This window comes from Cygnus olor, chromosome 4, assembly GCF_009769625.2.
Source record: "Cygnus olor isolate bCygOlo1 chromosome 4, bCygOlo1.pri.v2, whole genome shotgun sequence".
Classification (NCBI taxonomy): Eukaryota; Metazoa; Chordata; class Aves; order Anseriformes; family Anatidae; genus Cygnus; species Cygnus olor.
Window position 1 is genome coordinate 31,424,193 of NC_049172.1, and position 23,943 is coordinate 31,448,135.

At 37.0% G+C, this 23,943-nt stretch overlaps 1 long non-coding RNA gene across 1 annotated transcript in view; it reads left to right on the top strand.

Annotated features, from left to right (window-relative positions):
- Positions 1–22,241: 22,241 nt before the first annotated feature.
- Positions 22,242–23,943, top strand: part of LOC121068949 — a 65,844-nt gene continuing 64,142 nt past the window's right edge. The window contains exon 1 of the long non-coding RNA XR_005819158.1: positions 22,242–22,472. This is a non-coding gene — a long non-coding RNA (uncharacterized LOC121068949). The remainder of the gene's footprint in view (positions 22,473–23,943) is intronic.

A 23,943-nucleotide genomic window follows, 5' to 3' on the forward strand; every position in this document is an offset into this window, starting at 1 on the left:
GATGTCCATTTCAGTCAGTGGTCCATTATTTATCCAAAAATTTTATTAATGTGGATACACTACTAAGAACACTTTGGTTTTCAGTTTTTGAATCCAAATTGGTTGATCAGGTTCTTCATGGGCTCCCTGGCTCAGTTCACCTCTACTTTGTAAATTACTGAACTCGAGAGTGATATGGCTATACTCTGTGTCTTTTTTCAAGGCATGGGCAAACTTAATTGTTCCTAAACTATAGCGTTTACCTTTGTAACTTTTTTTTTTCCCCCCAAAGTGTTTCTAGTTTGCAACTGCAATTTATGCTCCACCCCCCACATTTCCAGCATTGCCATTCAGTGACAAATATTGGAGACTCACACAAGGAACACAATAGCTTTTCATTCTAGTGCAGAGGAGGTGCACATGACACAGAAAGGTGACAGTCACTTGATCCATGGCACTTGTAATCACATTAAGTTTTACAGATCAAGAAATGACAATTACTCCTCAAGGCAGATGAGAGTACAAAAATCTTAAAAAAAAAAAAAAATTTAAAAATGTCATATGCTGTATCTTTTTAAGACCCTTCTAAAATCAATCCAAGTGCCAAAAGGTGTGCTGTAAATTGGAGACTTATAGTTTTGCACTACCTAAAATACATCCAAACTCAGATTAACTATGGCTGTTGGACACCTCTGCCACCTGGTTAGGATTCTTTTATTCCTTTCTAGTTCTTGCTATAGCGGGTTGAAAACACTGTGGGAAACATACTACCTGTGATGGGCCTGAAGGGGTCTACCAGACCTCTTACTGAAATTATATCAAATTCAGAGGAGATTCCAGCGATTTATACACGTGTAGTTCAATTTATCCCTTTTTGGACAATGTTAATTCATCTCAGTTAGAAATTACTTATCCTTAAGGCTCATAAATACCTTTATCAGGAACATGTGTCTTGCTGTCTGGATGTACACTGCATTTCAAAAGGGCACCAATGTTAAAATGTCTTTTCCTTCACCCTTTTCCCCTGAAAGACTCCCACTTATTTTTGTTCTTTTCAAAGACTACATGTCATATTCTTACTGTTACACAGCTTTGGTCAGTCAGATCTGAGTATTTATTAGGAGTAATGTCTACTTTTTCACCAAAGGAAGTTTGTTGCAAAGAGAGCTTCAAGTCTTCCATGAAGAAAGGTTTTGTGTCAATGAACACATAAAAGCATAGGTTCCACATTCTTTCATAGACTTTGTACACATGCAAGCAAGCTGTCCTGGAACATATGATTTCCAGGATAGAAAGGATTTTTTGTTACTGTTGCAAGTTTTCTTGGTAAACTGTTTCCTGAAGGACTGGCTAGACTTACTGTGTGTCCTCTGACAATGTGCCTGTATACTGTGTAGAAATACAATTTTGTGACGTTCTTAAGATGACTTACCACAAAGAGTTACAGAAATACTACAATGGCTCTAACAGTAGCAACAGAGAAATAGGATTCCCAGCCTTCCTCATTGGAAGTTACCCTGCCAGACAGATTTGCTTTCTTGCCCGATATTCTTATTTTCATTCAGAAGATGAATGTAATGCTTTGTACTGATCAATTATTAATATCTCCTTTTAGGCAGGGAAGCTGTGACACTTGGCCAGAGGATAAGTTTCTTTCACTTCTGAAGTCATACTTAAGAAGATTTCAACTTAAAATACAAGTTCCAGCTTGGGTAGTTGCAAACTCTTTGCATTCTCCTCTAATTTAAATTGTTATTGAATCCTTCCTGTCCCAAGTGACTTGTTATGAAATCTTTGTCATGCGTTGTACTAAACACTGGCTATGCCTGTTCTGTGTGATCCAAAATCATTCTTCAGCTCCCAGTTCCAGGTGCATGCCCCGATGACACCCCGACTTTGTCTTGAAGGAGCTCTGCAGATGCATTTTTTTTCTGTTGTGCCTTGATTTACATGAAAAGAAAACTTAGGCAGGCAGGCAGGAAAAGAGCTGCAGGGTGTTCCCATAGAGAGCACAGAGCTCCGGGAGTTAGGACTGCAGAGATCAAATGCCATAAAGTGCATTTATGCTGCAATAAGTTTTAGCATGTCTCACATTTTATCTTCAGGTTAGTGAATTGATTCTCGTAGGTACAGGAATTCTGAATATCAATTTAATTCAGCTGTTGAACTGATGTAAGAAGAAAATCCTGTGCACAAGTTGGCAATCACATCTGAGGTGCTTGTTTTATCTGCTGTCTTAGCATTATTGAAAATCAGATCAAGTATTATTCTTGTGCACAACAGTAGTTCTCATTCAGTATTTCAATCTCTAATCTTCTAAATTAGATAAAGTTGCATAATTACATTGTTATAAAAATTACTCATTCGCTCTTTTTTAAGGAGAGTCTGTTTGCATTGTGCCAAGTACAATGGGTTCCAGTCATTTTTTATATGTTTGGCTGCTGTGAGATTACAAATATATGCTAAGATCCAACTTCCTATACACACAATATCTCATTTTTCTACAGCTAAAATCACTCATGAAAACATTCTCAAGCAGAGTCATGAAGCTTCTGTTCTGGATACTGTTTTGCAAACATCTGGATCCACTTTTGCTTTTGTAGCAAACTATCATGAGTAGTTACAGAGATTTCATTCCAGAGATCCTTTTGTGTCAAAAGAAAATGGAACACAGTACTGAATAATCTTCATTGAGAAAGGGATAAAATTTGGTTGATCTCAGTTTTGCAAACACTGGTTTGTATAGGTAAAGGTTTCTCTCTTATTCCAATTACGTATCATGGCAAAACTCCTACTGACCCACTGTAAAAAAGGCAGTGTTTCTAGTTTTCTGATTTTGCTCCTGAATTTCCTCATTTTAGTTTGAATCCTCTTAGCTTGGTTCACTTGGAGTTAAAATGAATGGACTACTTATAGAACAAAGGTATTATCATCAACAGAATCCACCTCTCAGCACTTGATACTGAATGCTGGAAATGTTTGAATAGGCTTGTCGTACTGCAAGGAACTGATTGCAGTTGTCTTTCTAATTCATCAAGAAAAGTTCCCACCTGCCCAGTTAAACAGAGTGGTTTAGTTTTAGAGTGGCTAAGAGAGCTGACAAAGAAACTGCCTCCTGCTAATGCAGCAGCAGAACACTTCCTATGAAATGACATCAGGAAAAAGGTATTCCAATATTCTTTCTGAAGCCCAATGCATTGTGCGGCTGAGCACTGAAAGTGTAAGAACGAGGCTGCTCTTCAGACAAGCACATACTAATTACTTCAAGACTGACTACAGATGAAAGTATATTATCACCTGAATTTGACACATTAAGTATGCTGAGCTTTGATTTTCTACAAAATAAAATGAACTTTTTTTTTTTCAAATGTGATTCTTTCCTTCATTCTAAAACTTCATAAAATCATTTTTAACATGTCCCACATCTCTGCAGAAACCTTCCTTTTTATGTTAGCCATGAAAATTTGTCATTTTCCCTTCACCTCACAGTTGTATTCATCAAAAGAATTAGTTCTTTGCAGTGCACATTGTCCTATAATGTGCCTGACACTCCTTTTGTTCTGCAGACCTTTCCATGGAATAAGTCTGTGAGTAGGTTCTTTGTGTAAAATCAGTACAAAGTAACACTTATGCTCTCAGTTTTGAATAATTAAATATGATAATAAGACAACAAAAGAAGGAAATCTGAAATTGACTTAATATAATGACTAGAACCAGAACAAGGAAGAGAGAAAAAAACACATTCTGAAAAGCCAGAACTACCTGGTAACAGATAAAAGTATAGATAAGAAGAATAAAATAATGTGAATAGCAACAAAAGAGCAGAATCACTTGGATGATTTCATACTTTTGCCTCTGAATTTCAAATTCAATACACATTAGCTGTTCCATAAAAATTTCCACTTCTACTTTACACCAGGTACCAGTGCACTTGCCATAAGATGGTCAGCAGCAAAAACATGTCCCTGCCCTGCCTAAGTGTGCACTCTCCAAAGTGCTGCTTACAAAGGCAGTGTAGAGAAATTCCAGTAAGAAGAAAATAAAAGACATGATCTGAAAGACCCACACATTTTAATTTATCCATTGATATTCAGCCTTAACGAGTGTTCTACAGACCCTCAGGTTTCATTGCCTTAACTATGCTGTCTATAGACTTATGGAGGAGACTTGTGACTGATCTAAGCTGCATCAGTATGCAGATAGCATATATCTCTCATACATCTCATTTTCATCAAGCTCAGATAATATTTCTAATTTCCTTGACTGATCTTGGATTTTGATGGCAGAATATTTCATCATTTTCAGAGGCTAAACAGTTCTGCAGTATGATTATCTCCAAAACATGCAGGGTGAAGATGAGATCTGCAGTATAGGCACTGCTCTAAGACAAGGCTTAAAGCACAGAGAAGGGTGCGTGCTAGTTTTTCAAAGATAGGATAGACTTTATAACCTATTTTCTTGTTCAGCTTTTTGTTATCTGAATAGGTTCAAGACTGAAATTTCTTCAGGTAAAAAGTCTTCAAAAGTTTCAACGGTTTCGAATAGAAATGATAAGAGTATGGAGAGTAGGACTAGCTGGTCAACTTTAAGAAGTTTTGTGGGAGAAATATGGGCCATGGTGTATTGGTGAGTGCAGTGATGTGCTGGAGTGAGGAAACAAGTAAAGATCATGCTCTTCACACAGTAATAACATCTCTGTAATGCCCAGAAAGAGAAAATAGAACAGTAAAGTAGTACTATATAAGCATAATTTAATTTGATATTAAAACTCAGGTAAATAAAGACGAAACAAATAGCTCAGTTTAAACTACAGTCTGTACATCTCAAGCAGTTTTGAAATCCTCATAGTGAAGGGTTGAGTGAACAAAGATGTTTGCTTCTAATCAAGTGAAGCAGATACATAGCTGAGCAAGGTAATTCCACATGATAAATCTTCAAAAGTGCATTTTGATGTTGTCAGTTTTATGATAACTGGCTTGATATAGAAAAAGTCCTGAAAGTTAGAGCTGTATGTTAGAGCAATTTTGCACAACTGAATCATGCATCCTTAGAACTGAAGTAAAAGAAAAAAAAATAAACAGAAAACCTTCAGTCAGCAGACTGAAAGGTATTCTTCAAATAGTAAAGATCATATATGCCTGTGCTTAGCCTCATCACCTCCCTTGTACTGATTTGATATCATTAGGTTTAACTTGATTTTCTTGAAGTAGCTCTTTCGGTTAAAATATTTATGAAACAGGGTGAAAAGTACATTTTATTATATTTGCAGTATTTTCAAATTATATACTGCATGATAGCAAGCAGGAAAATCCAAAGCACATAAATACTCTTACAAATGCACATGCACCAAAGTTCACTTTCCTCTTGTACACCCAAGTGTTGCCAACGGGATCACCTTGTGCCAGTTCTTGTACCAGAACTGCAGCTCTTTTACCTCAAAGCTGAATTTAAATATTTTTTTTTTTGAAATTTTTTTTTAAATTAAAAATGTGGAGGATGAAAAGACTTTCTTTCAGGTCTTATGTAAGAGTTTATTATGTTTACGGTGGGTTTAGAAGTCTGAATAGGCAGCCGAGTCTGGAAAGATTGTTGATCTTCCTACTAAGGAAATGAGCCCACCGTATAGCTATCATACGCAGCACCACCATGGACTAAGTTGTTTACAAAGTTATGGATTTTTCATCTAGCAAGGCACTATCTAAATACCATTATAGTAACAGTACAAACTAAGCATAGACTATCTGGTCTGGTATCTATTTGCTTGCATTTTTAAGTTCCTTGTAATTACTATCTGAGTTTTCCTACTTAATGTAAGATTGAACTTGGTAACTTTACAAACCAGCCTGCTAGATGGTACTTACTTGTCTGTGGTGGAAACACATCTAGAATCAGATTATCATTTAAATAATGTATTTCCAATCCTTTCCTACTCTTAAGAAAAAGTCTGACAAAATCTGCTCTCCCTTTCATATTGTGTAAAATTCCAGTAGTCTGTTTGTTTTGTTCCTTTGCTCACCTGTACAGATAGTCAATCCAATTTTTGAGCAAGTCCACAGTGAATGGATTATATAACTACTTCGAAATGTTCATGGGTTAAAAATTATCTGCATGCTGCTTTCAGGAATGAGCTAAAACCCAGAAAATTTACTATAACCATTTTTTTTCTTAGTAGCCTCAATTTTATATTTATCAAAATTGAGATGTTATTGCATTTTTCCTTTCTTTAGCATCCTGGCTTGTATAAGAAGCAGTGTGGCCAGCAGGTCTAGGGAAGTGATTGTCCCCCTGTACTCAGCTCTGGTGTGGCCGCACCTTGAGTACTGTGTTCAGTTTTGGGCCTCTCGCTACAAGAAGGACATGGAGGTGCTCGAGAGAGTCCAGAGAAGGGCAACGAAGCTGGTGAGGGGTCTGGAGAACAAGTCTTACAAGGCTGAGGGAGCTGGGGTTGTTCAGCCTGGAGAAGAGGAGGCTCAGGGGCGACCTTATCGCTCTCTATAGGTACCTTAAAGGAGGCTGTAGCGAGGTGGGGGTTGGTCTATTCTCCCACGTGCCTGGTGACAGGATGACGGGGAATGGGCTAAAGTTGCACCAGGGGAGGTTTAGGTTGGATATTAGGAAGAACTTCTTTACTGAAAGGGTTGTTAGGCATTGGAATGGACTGCCCAGGGAAGTGGTTGAGTCACCATCCCTGGAGGTCTTTAAGAGATGTTTAGATGTTGAGCTTAGTGATATGGTTTAGTGGAGGACTTGTTAGTGTTAGGTCAGAGGTTGGACTAGGTGATGTTGGAGGTCTCTTCCAATCTAGACGATTCTGTGATTCTGTGATTCTGTAAATCAGATTGTTATCATGGAGCTCATAGTATTATAGAGATCTCAAGATAAGACAATTGATGTGCTTAAGACATTCTAAGCAGGGGTCAAGTTTCATCCATCTGCTTTAATTCTATTTCAGTTACATTTATCACCTCAGCGTATAACCTGCTGCTGTCCCAGGTGGTTTTGACATTTACTATGCAGAACAGTCTCTTTTTAATATTTCTCTGACAGTTCTAGATAACAGCTGATGGTGTCCTGTTGCAGAAATCGTTATAAGGGAATCTTCTGAAATAGATGATTTGATGAGACTATGGTGCGCAGTTTTTTATCTACCTCTCTGTGAGGGTATGGGTCTGTAAAGCAGCAGCTGAAATGACTGATTGTCTAAGCAGGAATCTGAAAGCACACAAATGGACTTCCTGCCTTGGGTCCAGGCATGACACTGACTTATTCATGTACAGAATACCAGGTGGTAATCACATAAGAGCATAGTTGAAAGAAAAAAATCACAGCTGAATGAATTTAAGGTAAAGGTGCAAAAGACTATAGATGCCCAGAAAAAAAAAAAAAAAAGTGGAAGGAAATAAGAAACTAGCTATATTTTAAATTTAGATCTTAATGAATATGGGGAGAAAAATATATATATTCTGAATTATCCTATGACTTCTGGATTATAGTACTCCTGGAAGGACTGAGCACTTGAGACATTGAAATGAAAAAGTCAATATCCATTGGTAATGAACTAAATTGGACGAAACAGTGTGCTGTGTTTGAGTCAAAATATAAAAGTTCTATTTTTATTTATTTACTTTTAAACAGCATCATTCTAGAAAAGGCTGACTGGGGGAAAATAATAATAATAATAAAAGATATCCAGTCTCCCATGTTTCTGTTAAACTGTCAGTTTGCATTAAACTGACAGTTGTATTATTAACATGTTGTTTTGTTTTGTTTTTGTGTTTGTTTTTTACCCAGGGAGTTTTGTCAACTTTAAGAGTGACTTGGTGTAGGATCCCATGTTCAGTAGGATACAATATAGTAGGAGCATACAAGAGGATCTTTGTCCATCACTATGAACTTTCTGTGTTTACAGAGTATGGAAAGATTCTTATCAATAATAGTTTCCTAAGTGATGTATAGGTATGCAGCAAGATACAACAGACTGTTGTCTTTTCTATTGTACTTCTTGCTATACCTGAGGAGTATCAGTCAGAGGACACCAAATAACCAAGGTTTATATTATGGAATTCCTTGCTACTTGCTTGCTTACTTGTTACTTTAAATTCAGAAAGAACTAAAAAAAAATGATTCTAAGGTACAATGGAAAAAAAAAAAGAAAAGAAAAGAAACCACTAAAAATCTTAGCTCAAAGAAGACTTAAAAAATTTCCCTCATCTTCTTATTCCCAATTTTATAAAATATCAGGAGAGCCCCTGAACAAGGGAAAGGGAAAATGGGTAGCCCTGTGTATGAGAAATATTACAGGGCTTCCATTCCCTATATTACAGGGGAGACTTCACAAACAAATGGCAAATGAAGAAACCAACCAGTTCTCAAAAGTAAAAAGTGAAAACCTGTTCATCCCTGTCTGTGCAGACTTGTTTTGTAAGCACAGTTTTCTATGTTATCCTGTGCTGTTTTAGATACTAAACAAGATTGCCAACACTATTTTTGCAGTGATTACTACAGGATGTGTCAGAAACTGATATTCAGCATAAACACCATATTAGTATGTATGTGTTGTGTGGATTTTTTGATTGTTTGTAAAATGTTTTTTATGTTTTAAATCAAGCAGTCAGTTTTGTCTATGCTCTGAATGAAACCCATCAGAAACTTAGAAGAATAGTATTTTGTTGTCTTTGATCTGATAAGATCAAAGTAGGGACAGAATTTGAAGCAGTTGGCTGTAGCCAGTGGGAGAAGGACTAAAATAAATGCAAATAAATTTCTCAAAGTATATAATTGAAACATATCAAATGTGACATATATACTTATACAAATAGTATGCTTTCAACAGGCTTTCAAGCAAAAAAGGGACAACATGAAATTAAATTCTCAAGGGCGTATAGCATATTTTAGTAGGAATATATCAATTTCTACAGATATCTTTGAAACTACACAAAAATGTATTTCAGGGCAAAAAGCAGATGAGGTCAGCATCCACAAAGCTTGCAGGCTTACTCTGTTCACATGCAGCTTCCATGCCTCTTGTCTAAAAAATCTCTCACCTGAGTCTTGGAATGATGAATTAGTTTAACTTTGGCTGTGGTTCAGTGAATATATTTTTCCATGCTCTGTTGGCATAAATTGTACAGTTGGGATTGGATTATTTTTCCTACTTTAAAAAAATAAGTCCAGCAGAAAAGTACATTTTAAAAATGTAATTTTCCTCTTCTATGGGAAATATATGACTTTTTGAGATAGACAATTTAATATATTAATTGAATTGAAGAATTGATGGGGCCTATTCGAAAGCTTGTTATGCAATTTCAAAAAGACTATTGAAAGAGAGATAAAGGCTTTTAGTCATGAAAAAAAAAATTTTTTTTCTTCAGCATCTAGGGTGGCAGTACTCTTTTGTGCCTCTCATATTCACATCTGTGTTTAGGAGAGCACTGCACAAAATATTCAGCTTAGCACAATGAAGAAGGATTTTTCATGAATATTAACAAAAGGCACATCAAGATGAACAGAACACACAACTGGGAGGAACCCTCTGGAACTTCTTTATGTGATACGTATTCGGTGTTGAACTGTTTTATGACTTGTGGCCCTGAATATTTAGCCACTGAATTACTAGGTCTATTCACAAATATGGAATTTAACGCGCTATTTAAAGAATGTGTTGGTAAAGGTATTCAACACAAGATTATCACCAATGAAGACTTCAGTAAATTCCAAATTTTGTGCTCTTCCTTGAAGCTTCTAAAGAATTAGAAGAGCTAATTCCTGTAACCATCATGTACATTATTGTCTTTTAGTATTTCTGACCCCATGCCTTAATACATGGGATTTAAATTTCAAATAATTATGTTAGCTTAGCGAGAAAAATATTTTAAATAGCATGTTAAATTTTCTTTTCTTTCTCATATTGCCTTTTGGTTTTCAAATAAAAAGTGAGAATCTAGATGTAACCTTTTGAATCCAGAACTGCAGGCTAAAAGAAAAACAATCATCAAAACACACTGAAAGTTTAACAAGTTATGGTTTAAAGGGCATGTGCCTGCCAACGTCTGAAATTTAAGATAATTTCTGTGTGTTGCTTATAACGAACATTAAGTTTTATTGAAATTACTGATCACCTAATGTCATGACTTATGTTTGTGCAAATAATAGATTTTTTTGACCTTTATAATCTTTATTATTAGTGGTATACCAGTAAAATACAGTGTCAGAGCCTTGACTGAAGTTAAAAGGACACAGACTTATTAAAAGCAGCAGAAGGAGAAATCAAACAGACAGAAAATGGAGAATGTGAAAGGGAGGGAAAATAAGAAATATTTATGAATATTTTTAGTTCTGCTCTTTGGTCTCCTCCAATGACCCTGTAAAATATTACTAGCAGAAAAGTCATGTACAAAATTTCACAGAAAGAGGAAAGCAAACATAGGTTAAAAATAAAAACAATGTGCAGAGGGAATTTTTCCTATTTGTACTTTCTGGTGTAGTTAAACACATAGGTAGACATCTCTTTTGAAATGGTTTTGAAAAATGGATTATCAATACAGTTTTATGACCACTGAACTTCTTGTTTGTTCAAAAAGCTCTAGCTGTAACCTTCTGAACAGAGAGAGCATGGTTAAGCTACTTTTTAAACACAATTAGGGAAATACACTCAATGGTGTTATGAAAGTTTAGGAAATGCAGTTGTGAATCTGGGGCAAATCCTATCTTTGCAGCAGATCAGTTTGATCTTAACACCTTATTCATGACTAGTCTCTTCCTGTCCTGCCCTCCCATGCTTTAGACCTCTCTAGGCTTCCTTCTTCAGAGGAAGGCTTTCCACCAAGGCTTTCCACCAGAGGAAAAGTCACCAGATGTTCATTATCGGCCTTTTATGTGGATGAACCAGTCCTTACTTTATAAATTTCGCATGCTGCTCCTCCAACAGATATCTTTTTTTCCCATTGCATCTGCTTTAGGATCATGTGGCAAAAACAGCAGTTGTCTCCATAGCAGATCAGCTTTAGGAAAACATTCTGTGCATTTCCAGATGTCTTGTAATGCAACTCAGCCATTAGAAAAAAAGGTGTAGGTAACATCATTAAGTCAGCTGAATTTCTGCAAACAACAGCAAGTACTCTGTGGAGCCACAGTGGTTCCTACGTTATAGTTTGTGATATTCTGATCCATGCAAAAACTTGTGGTCTGCACACAAGGGACAATTTGGGGAATATTTGATTACATTCAATGGGAAGTCTACCTTTGTTCTGGGAGAAGCTATTCCTTACTGTGATGATTAGAGGAATCCTTGCTGAAGATTATGCCAAAAGTAAACTGAAAAAAAACTTTCTAAAAACTTTCTAAAAGAAAGACACTGAAGAGTCCTGGCATTTCTTGCTATGATTACTTCATTGCTTCATTTGAGTGAAAGACTATTGCTCTTCTCTGTTGTTTCCCCTAAAGAAGTAAGATACAACATGATGGCATTATATGGTATTGCACCACAATACAGCATACTGTACCTCAGGTTTTGAATTAAACAATTGTTTCCATAGTATTTCTGTATTCTGAAAGGTGATTCATTGTGCCCTAATCTGATATGCATAGACCTGGAGCAATGTTTGCATTTCTTTTATGGATGAGAATGAATATGCAAACTGTAATGATCATAATGAGTGAGCTGTTTTTTTATTATTTTATTTATTTATTTATTTAAAGGAGTATTTCACAGGATTGAACATAACTTTCTTTACACAAGGGTTTAACAGGCACCAGCTAAAGCTATTTAGCTTTCCTTTCCCTCAATGATAATAGAACAATTAATTTATTTGTTTTCTTGAGGGAAATATTTTTACTTCTGCAGTCCCTAATGTTTATACGACAAACCACTGAGTTTATCATGTGTAGTGGTAATTATTTGAACTGTATTTTAAGCACTTGTGCTTGGATTGCTCAATATTTTGTTACGTGGATTGTATATGTGAAGTACTTTGATATTCCTGAGGTGCATTTGTGGGTATTTACAGCTATAGTACTTGCTGAGTCATAACATGTCATAACTAAATGCTAACCTTGGCTGGTTAGTTTTATGTCATGGAAGACAATAAAGCTCCAGTTCAGAAATGTTCAGTCCGCTTTCCTACCAGTTAGTTCTCATACCAGGGAGGATATCTGAGCACTATTCATCAGACTTTTGGAAAAAAGATAAATTTCTGGTAGATAGAAAGGGATAATGCTCATGGACTAGTTCCACAGCTCACCTAATGTTATCATTATGTCCAAAAGAGACTAGGCTAAGAAATTAAAGTAAAAATTTCTCTTTACGGTACTGAAATATTAGGTTAAAGAACATGACATGTACAGTTAAAGCAAAGATATCAACCTGTAAATTCAACATCTGCTATTGTTGTTTTATCCCTAATGAATGCTGTTCTTCACTGACTTCAGCAGCACTACTCCTGTGATAGATGGATGACATACATAAAAGATTCATTCACTGGTTTTATGTTTTTAAAATTTAACTACTGAAATGAGAAGCACAGACTGCCAAAGGCCCAAGATCTCTGTACCTGCTCTTGTAGACAAGACTAACTTTTAACATCCTGTTAGGCATGCATCCAGTTCTGCAGGGATGGGGCTCATAAACTGTCTGCATTTTCCTGAAAGGGAAAGAAAGCCTCTGGATCTGCAATTTGGGAACCTCTGTACTTCAATGTATCTCACCCTAATTAGAGAGCATTCAACCAAAAACACTGTATTGCATTTCTGCATAGTTCTGTTGCTGGCAGGAATTAAAGTTGTAAGACAAATTAGAATTATTTTTTTTTCTGTGTATCTATTAGCACCACAGCTCTTCTATCATATGCTTTCCTTAAAAAGACAACTTGTTAAAAAAAAAAAAAAAAGCTTGATACTTTATCTCCCTTTGATCCCGGTACCTTTCTTTAACAATTGCAGTTTTCAATTTTATTTCTAACTTCACTTCATCAAAGCGGTATTTTCACAGTTGTTACAGCAATTCTAATAAAATATCTAGACTGTGTGCTAACAGGAAGGAACTGCCAGTCTAACGTGGCAAGCCTTAGTACATGGCCTTTCTTTCTAAAACCCAGCTACTATCTAATTTCGTAGCAAACCCTTGGCATTTTTCTTTTAAACAGTGCATATGTGTTTATGCAATAGCTCTTTCTAGCCTTTTGCCTCAAATGTTGTTTAAGAAAAAAAAAAAGGTCTGCAAATGATAGAGAAATTAGCTTTCTTACACAGAGCAATTGAAAATGAGTGATTTTGTCTGTTTGATATGTTCTGTTATGCTGACTTGTGCAATTAGTTATATTTGTGCAATCAAAACTTCATTATATTCATTTTCTCCTTTCTGATTTATTGTTAAAGTATTTAATTTGCATTTTGATGATTGTAGGAATGTTGAGGAGTATAGAAACATGAGCCTATAAATCCTGTAGATCTGATTAGGTGTCAAAGACAGGGCTTTGTGAAATTTACCTTTCCTCTTTCTACTGGTCTTTGTTTGTTCTTCCCTCCCTGAATTCCCTCAGAATTCATAAAATCCCCCTTTCATGTTGCTCCAACACAAAACGGGACATAACACATAGAGAATATCCTCATCACGTTGCTTGATGCAGAGCTGCAAGAGGCCTGTTTTTAACACACAGTGTGATTATGTTTGTATGCCTCTTCAAACAAAGAAGGGCACTTCTGTAAAGCATTCACAACTTACAGATACTAAATGATTCCACTGTAGCTAAAATACACAGTTCTAAATAAATATAAAATACATAGTTCTATTGTAGCTAAAATGTAGCTAGTTCATGTCTTCTTGATTATATTCAATTTAAGGATAAAATTGCTCACAGAAAATCTAAGGGGAAATACAGTCTTTATACCATCTCCTTAAATACAAGATGTGGCAATGTGTATTTTCTGAATCCAAAGAACCTTCATGAGGAATGGCTAATGTGCTAGTACTTTCTCCCTAAGTATGAGAAGACAACTTCGTATGCAGAACAATGACAAAGGAACAGTTTCACCATAAGGGTAATCACCAAGGTTGTCCAGGGAGGCTGTGTGGTTTCCGTCCTGTAGGTTTTTGAGATTTACCTGGATAATAAATTCACTAGTGATTTTCTGATACTGAATTTACATTCTGATTCAGAGGGTTGAAACACTTGCACCAAAAACATCCTGGCATTAAACTGCACTACAATAATCAGCTCTCCTTTAAGCTGGTTGCAATTCTTGTTCTGGCTCTCTGCATGCCACAGGTTTCAATACCTTTATTGCTTTCCTTGCTTAGTGCATGAGCAAAGCTGTGTGTATGGTCAGAGTTCAAGAGGTGAACAATGCTTTGGTCAGGGCTACAAGGATGGCAGAGAGTCTAGAGGGGAAGGTGTATGAGGAGGGGCTGAGGTCACTTGGTTTGTTTAGCCCAAAGGCTGAACAAGAGCAGGCTGAGGGGAGGCCTCATGGCGGCCTGCAGCTTCCTCATGAGGGGAGCAGAGGGGCAGGCGCTGAGCTCTGCTCTCTGGGGACAGTGACAGGACCCGAGGGAACGGCATGGAGCTGGGACAGGAGAGGGTCAGGCTGGGTGCTAGGGAAAGGTTCTGCACTCAGAGGGTGATCAGTAACTGGAACGGACTCCCCAGGGAACTGGTCACGGCACCAAGCCTGATGGAGTTCAAGAAGCATTTGGACAAAGCTCTTAGAAGTATGCTTTGATTTTGGCGTGGTGTTGTGTGGAGCCAGAAGTTGGCTTTGATGATCCTTGTGGGTCCCTTCCAACTCAGGATATTCTATGATTCTGTGATGGTGAATGGTTTTAAACTAAAAGAGGGGAGATTTGGATTAGAGGTTAGGAGTAAATTCTTCACTCAGAGGGTGGTGAGGCAATGGAACAGGTTTCCCAGAGAGATTGTAGATGCCTCATCCCTGGGGGTGTTCAAGACAGGTTAGATGAGGCCCTGAGCAACCTGGTCTGGTGGGTGGCGTCCCTGCCTATGGCAGGGGGGTTGGAACTAGATCATCATTGAGGTCCCTTCCAACCCGAGCCATTCTGTGATTCTATGATTCCATGTCAATGGACTCACAGTAGTGAGTAAGTAAAATATGGCTTGTCTGGCTAGTATTTATGTGACAGATGTTACACTGGTGGAAATCCACTTCATCAGTGAAGCTATCTGAACCTGGAAAAAACTTAGCAACTTAGCAACCCTGTTGTCAAAGAATGGAGACTTTTCTGCAGCCAAAATGCTGTCATCCATTTCTTTCATATATCATGATTATTATTTTCATTTGCATATTTGGTCCATACATTCCCTGGTTATGCACTCTCTCCTGCAGATTAGGCTCATGTGTACTGCCAAACTTGCTCTCAGTCTGACAGGTGACAAATGGCACATCTGTGGACCCCCACATCAAAGAAGCATCCTTTTTATGTCATGAAAACACTCCAAGTTGAGACTTAGGATTCACTATTTCCTTCATCACCTGCTGCTTTCACTGCTGGCAAGGGAGGTTGTAGTATGCTCCAACACATCCCTGATCTACATGACGGGAAACAAGGCACACTTCAGGGTGATTCTACCCACATTTTAGATACAGTCACAGGGTCTCAGACAAATCAAAAAGATGCTTTCTCTGCCCATTTCTTTATGTGGCCACACCGGAGCAGGTATGACTTTTTCCCTCACAGAAGCTTGGTCTTTGTTTCAGTTTTCAAGAAGCTTCTACGTGTAACATCCCATACAAACAAGGACTAAGAAATTTTATTAGGGCTTTAAACAAGAAAAGTGAAAAAAAGACACAGAAGTATAGATTTAGAAAACTGCATTCATTGATGCAGCTGCTGAAGAAAAAACCCTCAGGATCTAATGCTTGACTTCTTGACCTGTTTTTTAAAAGGAAGGGACATCCTGCCACCACCAGATGCTAATATAATGCCATCAGTGTGAATGACTGTTGGCCCCACTGGATGACACTGTCTGTTTGAGTTTGCTGGTTTCAGTTTGGTACAAATTTACATTCAACTGGAGCTTATTTATTTTCCACCTGTGTAATTCAAGGCTTTAACCCTAGCCTTGCTGGGGATCAGACCAGGATCAAGCCTCTACATACTACCTAGACTTAGACAACACAGGTAAAAGATGGAGAAAAAGGGGACACAAGAAGCAGAGATAACTTTAGATTTTAGGGATTCAGGAACGCTCACCATTTCGTTGATAGCTCAGTCAGATCTGATTAGTTTAATGATTATTTAAGCATTATCCCACCAATTTTAATGAGCTGGTTTGGCATTTGTACAGGTGCCACATGTGTTTCCAAGATTTATCAATTCTAATCGTATATGCATAGTGGACCAGATGTAAATTATTCCCAGCATCAAATCGGGCTTGGTGGCTGTGACAGACATGCCAGATTTCTATCCCTTCAGGGGGGCCAGGGGAGCTATGAACTCCTAATCACTGCTCTGAGAGATATCCCAGCCTCACCAACTGGGAAAGCCAAAAGCCTGCTTCAGCCAAAATCTTGTCATTATCAGCTAGCTGTCTTCACATAGCTTATCTTCATATATCGTTGTGTTAGCTAAAATAAGTAATGATAAGTTACGTAAACTAACACTTTATTTAATCTGCGAAACCTGAAGATAAAGGATTTGATCATCAGTTTTCAAGATCCCTGTCTAGGTGGTGATAAATTCCCCTTGTTTCCAAAATACAGTGTACAGAAAACAGAGTTGGAGATTGTCAGTCTGAACTATTGGATCCTGAGGAATGTGCTGGCTCGACAGACTTCATTACCCTCCAGTTCCTCTTTATAGTTGTGCTTCTTTCCCTTCACCCCAGCAGAAGAAAAAAATAGGGAGAAAATGATTTTTTTTATGTGGGAGCAAATTGTAAAATGAGAGAAGATTCTCACATAAAAATCCCAAAGACTGACATGCCACCAGTGTAATATTGTCCTCCTCTTTTGAGCATTTGGAAAGCACTAGCTAGAAAACATTCATAAAAGGTACCACAATTATTTCTAAGAAAGCAGGAAGAGGACAAATATATGAAATATTATATTAGTGGCTGTGCCTGTGAAGGGGTTTTGTGTTTTTTGTTTGTTTGTTTGTTTTCCTTCGGAACAATGGAAACATTTGCCATTGTGGTAAATCTGGATGAGATGACAGCAGAAAATTAAGAAAATATTCCATACCTTTGAGTACTCCGGTTGATTTAGGGAGTCAGTCTCGATTTTATTATATAAGAAAATGATGATATATATTACACAATGGAAATATTGTAGCTCACACTGTTCCTTTTTTTCTTTTTTTTTTTCTATAAATAATGTGTATGTATGAGGAAAAAAGAAAGACAATAGTTCAGATATCCTTATATGCTCCAGCAATATACTGAAATAAAGCTTACACTTATTCTTCTTACATCCTCCTCAAACAAATCTTCATTAATTCTCTGTTTAAAATAGAACACATCGTGTGTCCTCATAATGGGCCATATCCTGCTATCAATATTTTAACAGATCCCCCATGGACTGTAATGTGGAGTCTGCTAAAAAATTGATGGCACCATTATGTTCAACTGCAAGTATATTTATAATTAAATTATTTTTCTTTGTATTCATTCAAATTTCTGTTCATGAGAAGCAAAATTGCACTGGTTTAACTAATTAATTGTGAGCACATTGTGTTTTGTTTATTTTGGTAATATTTGCTTCAATCTGAAAACCTGTCATGAATGTTCATGCTTTCCTGCTATGGGTTAACACGTGAATCTTCAGCAGCTTAGTACAGATTTGAAAGATGTTGCAGAAACCATTTGCCATAATTTAGGAATCAATCGTAACAAAATGTGATATATCTACAAACAGAGCCTTGTTGATTAAAGCTGGATAACAAAGAAAAACAGTAGTAGAAACTGCAGAACAGCAAACTTATGATAAAAACTGATATACAGGAATTTATGAAAAAATCTATATGTAAGCATCTGATTTTTATCAGGGTTCACAAAACTAGAGAGCACAGTCCGTGGAATTTCAGAAAATTACTGAAGTGTGTTATATCTCAGCTTAAGAGCTATCCGCCTTAGCAAAGATTCTCTATGCCATTTAGACCTAGTACCTAGATTTATTGTGAAAAATATACTGAACAATTTATTTAATGGGGTAGACTTCACTATGTAAGGGAAAGATTAGGGTAAGTTTCTGGGTTGTAGCACATTGGAAGAAACCTTTTAGCTACTGTTCTCCTTCATTGACCTCCTCAGGTAAATTCTTATTTCTGATCATTTCCTACCATTGACAGGTGCAATTAATTTATTGCTAGCTGTATTTGATAATTTTATCTCTTTCTCTCTTTTTCTCTCTCAATTTCTCCTGGTACCCTTTTGTGCTTTTCTTTGTTTCCATCCCTTTGGTTCTCTGCTGTTTCTTTTACCATGTTTGAGCACTTCAGAATTTTAATGTACTTACTTATTTTTGGAAAACAAGTGGAGGATAAGTAACCCGTGATTAGGCTACTATCAGTGCATAGGATGATCAAAATCTCCATGAACATACTGTTTGTATTTATTTATTTATTTGTTTGTTTATTTATTTATTTTGCATGATAGCTGCTAAATATAATTAAGGTTTCTAGCCCTTCATGCTTCAGAAATACATACGTAAGTCTGTTTCCAAAAATTTTTTTAAGTGTTCAGCAAAAGTGTCATTATAGTAGGTATACTTACTATATATATATAGGGAGAGAGATACATATGTGTAGGCTTTATATATGTTGTATTTTTAAACCAACTAGTTTAGTATGTTTAGATTATTCTGTATCTCTCAGACAATAATAGAAAGCAAGATAAACCAGCAAATCTGGAGAACAGAAAGGATGTTGCTTCACTCTTCTTCAGCTTTTAGAGAATATGGGAAGCATTAGGCCAGGCTCTTTGAAGTGGTGAGTATTTTTCACACAAACAGAGGTTGGGGGTTTCTGGGCATCTTGTTTCTAAATGGAAATTGTCTTCTTTCAAGCAAAGTTTTTAACAGGATTGGAAAATGGCAGGTTATGAATGACAATCAGTGTAATATGAATGGAAAACTCCTTGATTGTAGCTTCCTGTCTTCACCATATTAAAGATGAGTTTTTGTATACCTTCATGGTTACAGCAGGAGGACACATATACTATTCTTTTTCATGCTACAGTGCATTCAAATCATTATTCACTAAACAGTACTGGAAAGATCTCTTGCAGTGACAACATGCAGTTTCAGTGTTGATCATTCATAGTGTGACTCACTATGTACATAGATCTATTTGGCACATGATTTGCAGAGGTCCTTACTCCCAAAATTGAATCTTACCTTAGTATGGCAACCAGCTTATTCATTTATGAGAGAACTCATAAAGCAAAACTTTCTTGTCTTTACTTTCAAAAGTAAATTAAAACAACCATGCAAGTCTAGCAGCTGTTGTTCTTGCTTTGTACTGTACTACAGAATCAATACAGTCAGTCAGTTGATTCATAAAGTTTACCCATTTTTCTTATTTATTTATACCATAAGCAATTTATGAATGTGTGCGAATATGCATTTGTGTGTGGAAAATCATCTAATCGATGTATTCCAGGTTATAAATAAACCCTGTATTACCAAATGAAAGAATCCAATATCCCATAGCAGGGTAAAGCTCCTGCTGTTTACAATTGCACAAACAAGATGTCAGTTACTCAATATGGGCAGAATGAAGAAAGTTAATGCTTCTCTTTTCCACTCCCTGGCACATGAGAAGTGCTGCAGTGTGGGTGGTGCACTCTTGCCATGTATTTTTGGACCACCAGTATGAGACATGCATCTCAAAAAGTTACAAAAATATTCGCAGCAAGGTCTTTTTCTGGAGTCTCTATCCTTACATAGCTCTTTCAGTCTGCTAGTTGATATAGTGCTGCAATATAAGAAAATCTCTTGAAAATCTGAAAAAAAAAAAACTATATACAAAACTAAATTTATTCAACACAGTGCAAATTGACATGTCCAATCTGTTTTGCTTACAGATACTTTCAGCAGATCTGCTTAATACTGCTGTACATTAATATGCCTTACTAATAAGTGACATGATAGCAATAATCAGAATATGCAGGACTCTTTATTCAATGGCTTGAAATTAAGATTGCCCCTTTACAACTTGATGATCCCACTTGCTATTTATGCTGTGACATAACATTAAATAAATAGATCAAAAAGCCTGATTATAGTTTTCAAGGCAGATACACTGGTGTCTGTTATTGCTGTGGTGCAGGTTTTGCACGTGAAAATTTTGCCCTAAAATGTAAAATATATGGAGCGTGATCTTTAATATCATTTAGGAACATTTTGTGTTTCATATTAAGCTATTAGATTTCCTAGCTTTAAAAAAGGTACTGAGTTTCTGTAATTAAGCTGATCCTACAAGCTACACAATGTCTGCTGCAGTATCATTTAAATGAACCAAAAAATATAATTAAAGCTGAATTCCAAACACCTACTCTAGCTGATTACTGTACGACATCAACAAATAAGCATGGCTTCAAAGGAATAAAATTAAACCTCTATCATCTACCAAAACCCTTTGACTATTCCAGCAGAACTGTGGAAAAAGGATTATAAATTAATTTAGTTATCTGTGTTGTGGTACAGACAACGTAACTTTCATTTTGTATTATATGATAAAGCACAGAAACTTTAAAGCTTCAGGTCAGCTTGTGTTGAATTGCCCTTGGCTGGAGTAAAGCCAAAGAACTGGTTTTGCATCTTACTCGGTCCTCTGTCCCAAACAAGTACAGGTAGCTATATCCTACACTCTTCTGATGCCCTCATGTAGAGGAAGCATGTAGAAGTAGAAGAGGGCACAAATAAAGCCTCCGATTTTCAGGTATTATTATATTTCAGGCAGTAGCCTCCCCTGTGGTAAAGGTTCTGAGATTGATTTTTGATAGTTTGAAGCAAAATAACATGCTCTGGATATGGGTAAAGTAGAAAAAATTCTATCTGTCTTGTACTGTTTATAAGAAAGCTAACACTGTTACCTAGAACAGAATGTTAGCTTACCAATGGCAGAGCATACTTACCTTTAAATGCATCTCTCCGAGAAATACTGCACATTTTAATGGGACAGGACTTTTTCAGTATGAATCTGATGCAAATATTATATATCAATCATGTCTTAAAAATGGATCCACCTAATCAAAGACACATTCACCTTGTCATCTCTTACTCAAAGCTTAGCATTCAAGCAACACAGCAGAACCACCTTTGTTCTGAACTCAGTGGGATGTGAAATGTCAGTATAGCAAGAAAACACCGTTTCCCCATGTAGAGACAGACCGTCAAAGATGTCAGGATTAATTATAAAATGGGCTGTCAGAAGTACTATCTGTGCTAAGAAAACAGACAGCAAACAGTTTTCAAAATGGAAGTAGCATGCTTTTTTCCTTAGCATTAAACACTGTAAGTTCACTTCTGTGTCATGAGACAGAAACTATGCCATCTGGTAACAGAAGGAAGCTCTTCAGGTTCTAGTCACAGGGAATACAGTTGGCTTAGCTGATGATTATGTCTATACTGCACATTGCAGTACAATGCAGAATTGCCAGAGTTATGAATAAATGGAGAAGATTGAATACTGGGAGTAATAAAACCACATTAGAGAAGAATTCTGCTGGGATTCATACATACTGCTTTTCATCATAGGATTTGTGCATTAAAAGCCAATTGGATTAGCCTCAATGCAAATGCTGCTACTATTGCTGCTGGTATCTAATCTAGTGCCAGTGTGACATTGTATAAAAGAGCTAGGATATCCTAAACCAGAATTTGTAGATAAAACTAATATAGACCCTTATCTTGAATACATGCTGCTCATTTTATATGAGTCGATTTACCCCTATGCTAGTAATCTCAAGAAGTCTGTTGCTTGCCACAGGCCCAGAGTGAGGATGTTGCACAGAAATTGCCAAGGCCATCTCATGGGGACAATTACCTTTTGCTGCCCACCCATGTGATCACCAACAATCTGCTAAGGAAAATAACAGACATATCGGGAGTGACTGTGGGGCTTTGGAGTCCCACTGGTGTTTTTTGTCCTGCCACCAGAAAGGAGAAAGTTGAAAAAGATTGGACGTACTTTCATGGCGGGTGTCAAATGCAGGGCTTTGGATTTTATGACCATGGCCCATCTCAAGTGCCTATACACAGGCCCACACTTCATGGGAAGCAAACATGACAAGTTAGAGGTTCATGCATTTTTGCTGATGTGTGCCATTGAGGTCACAGTGGTGGAATAGCTCACATCACAGCAGTACTGCAGGGAATGATACAGTGTCCTTAGGAAAGCCAAGCTGGGGGAGCAGGAAGAGGGCTCCTGCTGCACACAGGAGCAGTTTGTGCATGCAAGAGCTCTGCAATGGTCTGAGCAAGGGGACAGCTGAGAGTTTACCTGTCAGGATCAGTGAGGTCTCCAACTTGTGCATGCCATGGTAGGCTTCTGCTACAGACTACCCAAACAAAACTGTGGCAAAGGCCTTCTTTAAGCTACTGAAAGAAGCATAATGTCTGCAGGCTCTGGTTCTCAGCAACCACAAGGTGTGATGGAAGGGCAGCATAGCAGGGTGCAAACTGCCCAGGACATTTAAAAAGTACGTTGATGTGCAGCTGGTGAATGAGATGATCAAGGGAGATTTGCTGGTGTTTTAGTATCTCATGGAAGGCTACAGAGAATATGGAACCAGAATCTTCACAGCATGCATAGCCAAAGGAGGTGAGATAACAGACACAAACTGCAAGAAGGGAAATTCTGACTGGCCCCTCTTCAGTTATTAGTTTGTGTATAATCATACTAATTAGTGTAAATAGTGTAGTTAGTAATCAGATGTGATATTCTAAATGAGCTCATCCCATCTGTAATATATGAAACATTTAAACAGTTGCTATAATGTCTCAATTCCATTGACAGACCTTCTGCTACCAGAAGGGATGAATTAGCTATGTGCCCTATAAATATAATTAATTCCTATCTAGCTGAAAATAGATTTGTAGGTCACAGAATTGGTCTCATTTTGGTGAAAAAAATAATAATACAAATGTGTGATTTTGTGGTTTTCCTAATTCTGACTTGATTTGAAAAGGTATTGTCTAAAAAGAGAGAGTGGTGATTCATTTTGGTTGAAATACAAAGGCCTTTGGTACAAAGTATTTATCTACCAACTGGTTTGAAAGGCTTCTTTCTGTTTTTAAGTTGTCATAGAGCCAAATTCTGTTTTCAGACAGAAGCATGTGGCTACCCTGCAGTCAGCAGATATGAAGTCATTGGAAGCTGTATGTAAACTTATAATGGTACAATTTGGCTCAAAGTTTATAGTACTTCTGTCTAGTCTGTTTCAACAAATTATTCAATAATCTAAATGCAAAGCTTTATGCTAAGGACTTTTTGATATATTCTGTACAGCTGACTGGTACTGAACGTGTGACAGTAGTGAGTGGCTGACCTTGGAGTATGATCAGTAATCAGTTTTTCTGAAATGAAAGGCCCTTTGGGATCAGCCTTGCGAAGTGCAAAGCATTATGATTTCAGTTCTGCCAACTTGTTCAACATGTACTTGTTATTAAGCATCTGAGTCAGCTCATAGAAGTAATGAAGTTGCTCTTGTATTCAAAGATAAACACATACTAAAATGCTTCTCTGTGTACAGCACATATATTCCCACAGGACTGGCTTTCTATCTTATGTGCATAAGTATCAACTTGGCTGCTAACTCTAGCAAACCATAGTGTTACTCTTATCAGACTGTCTGACAGCAGCTTGGAAAATACAGATTATAGTACCTGCCAAGATTTTATATTACTGTTTGCTAAGTAAATTAAAATGGTTATAACCACAATTGATACTGATGTACAGGCATAATCAATTATCTGCATTGTAGATTTATTCAGCAATGATCAAGTCAGAGA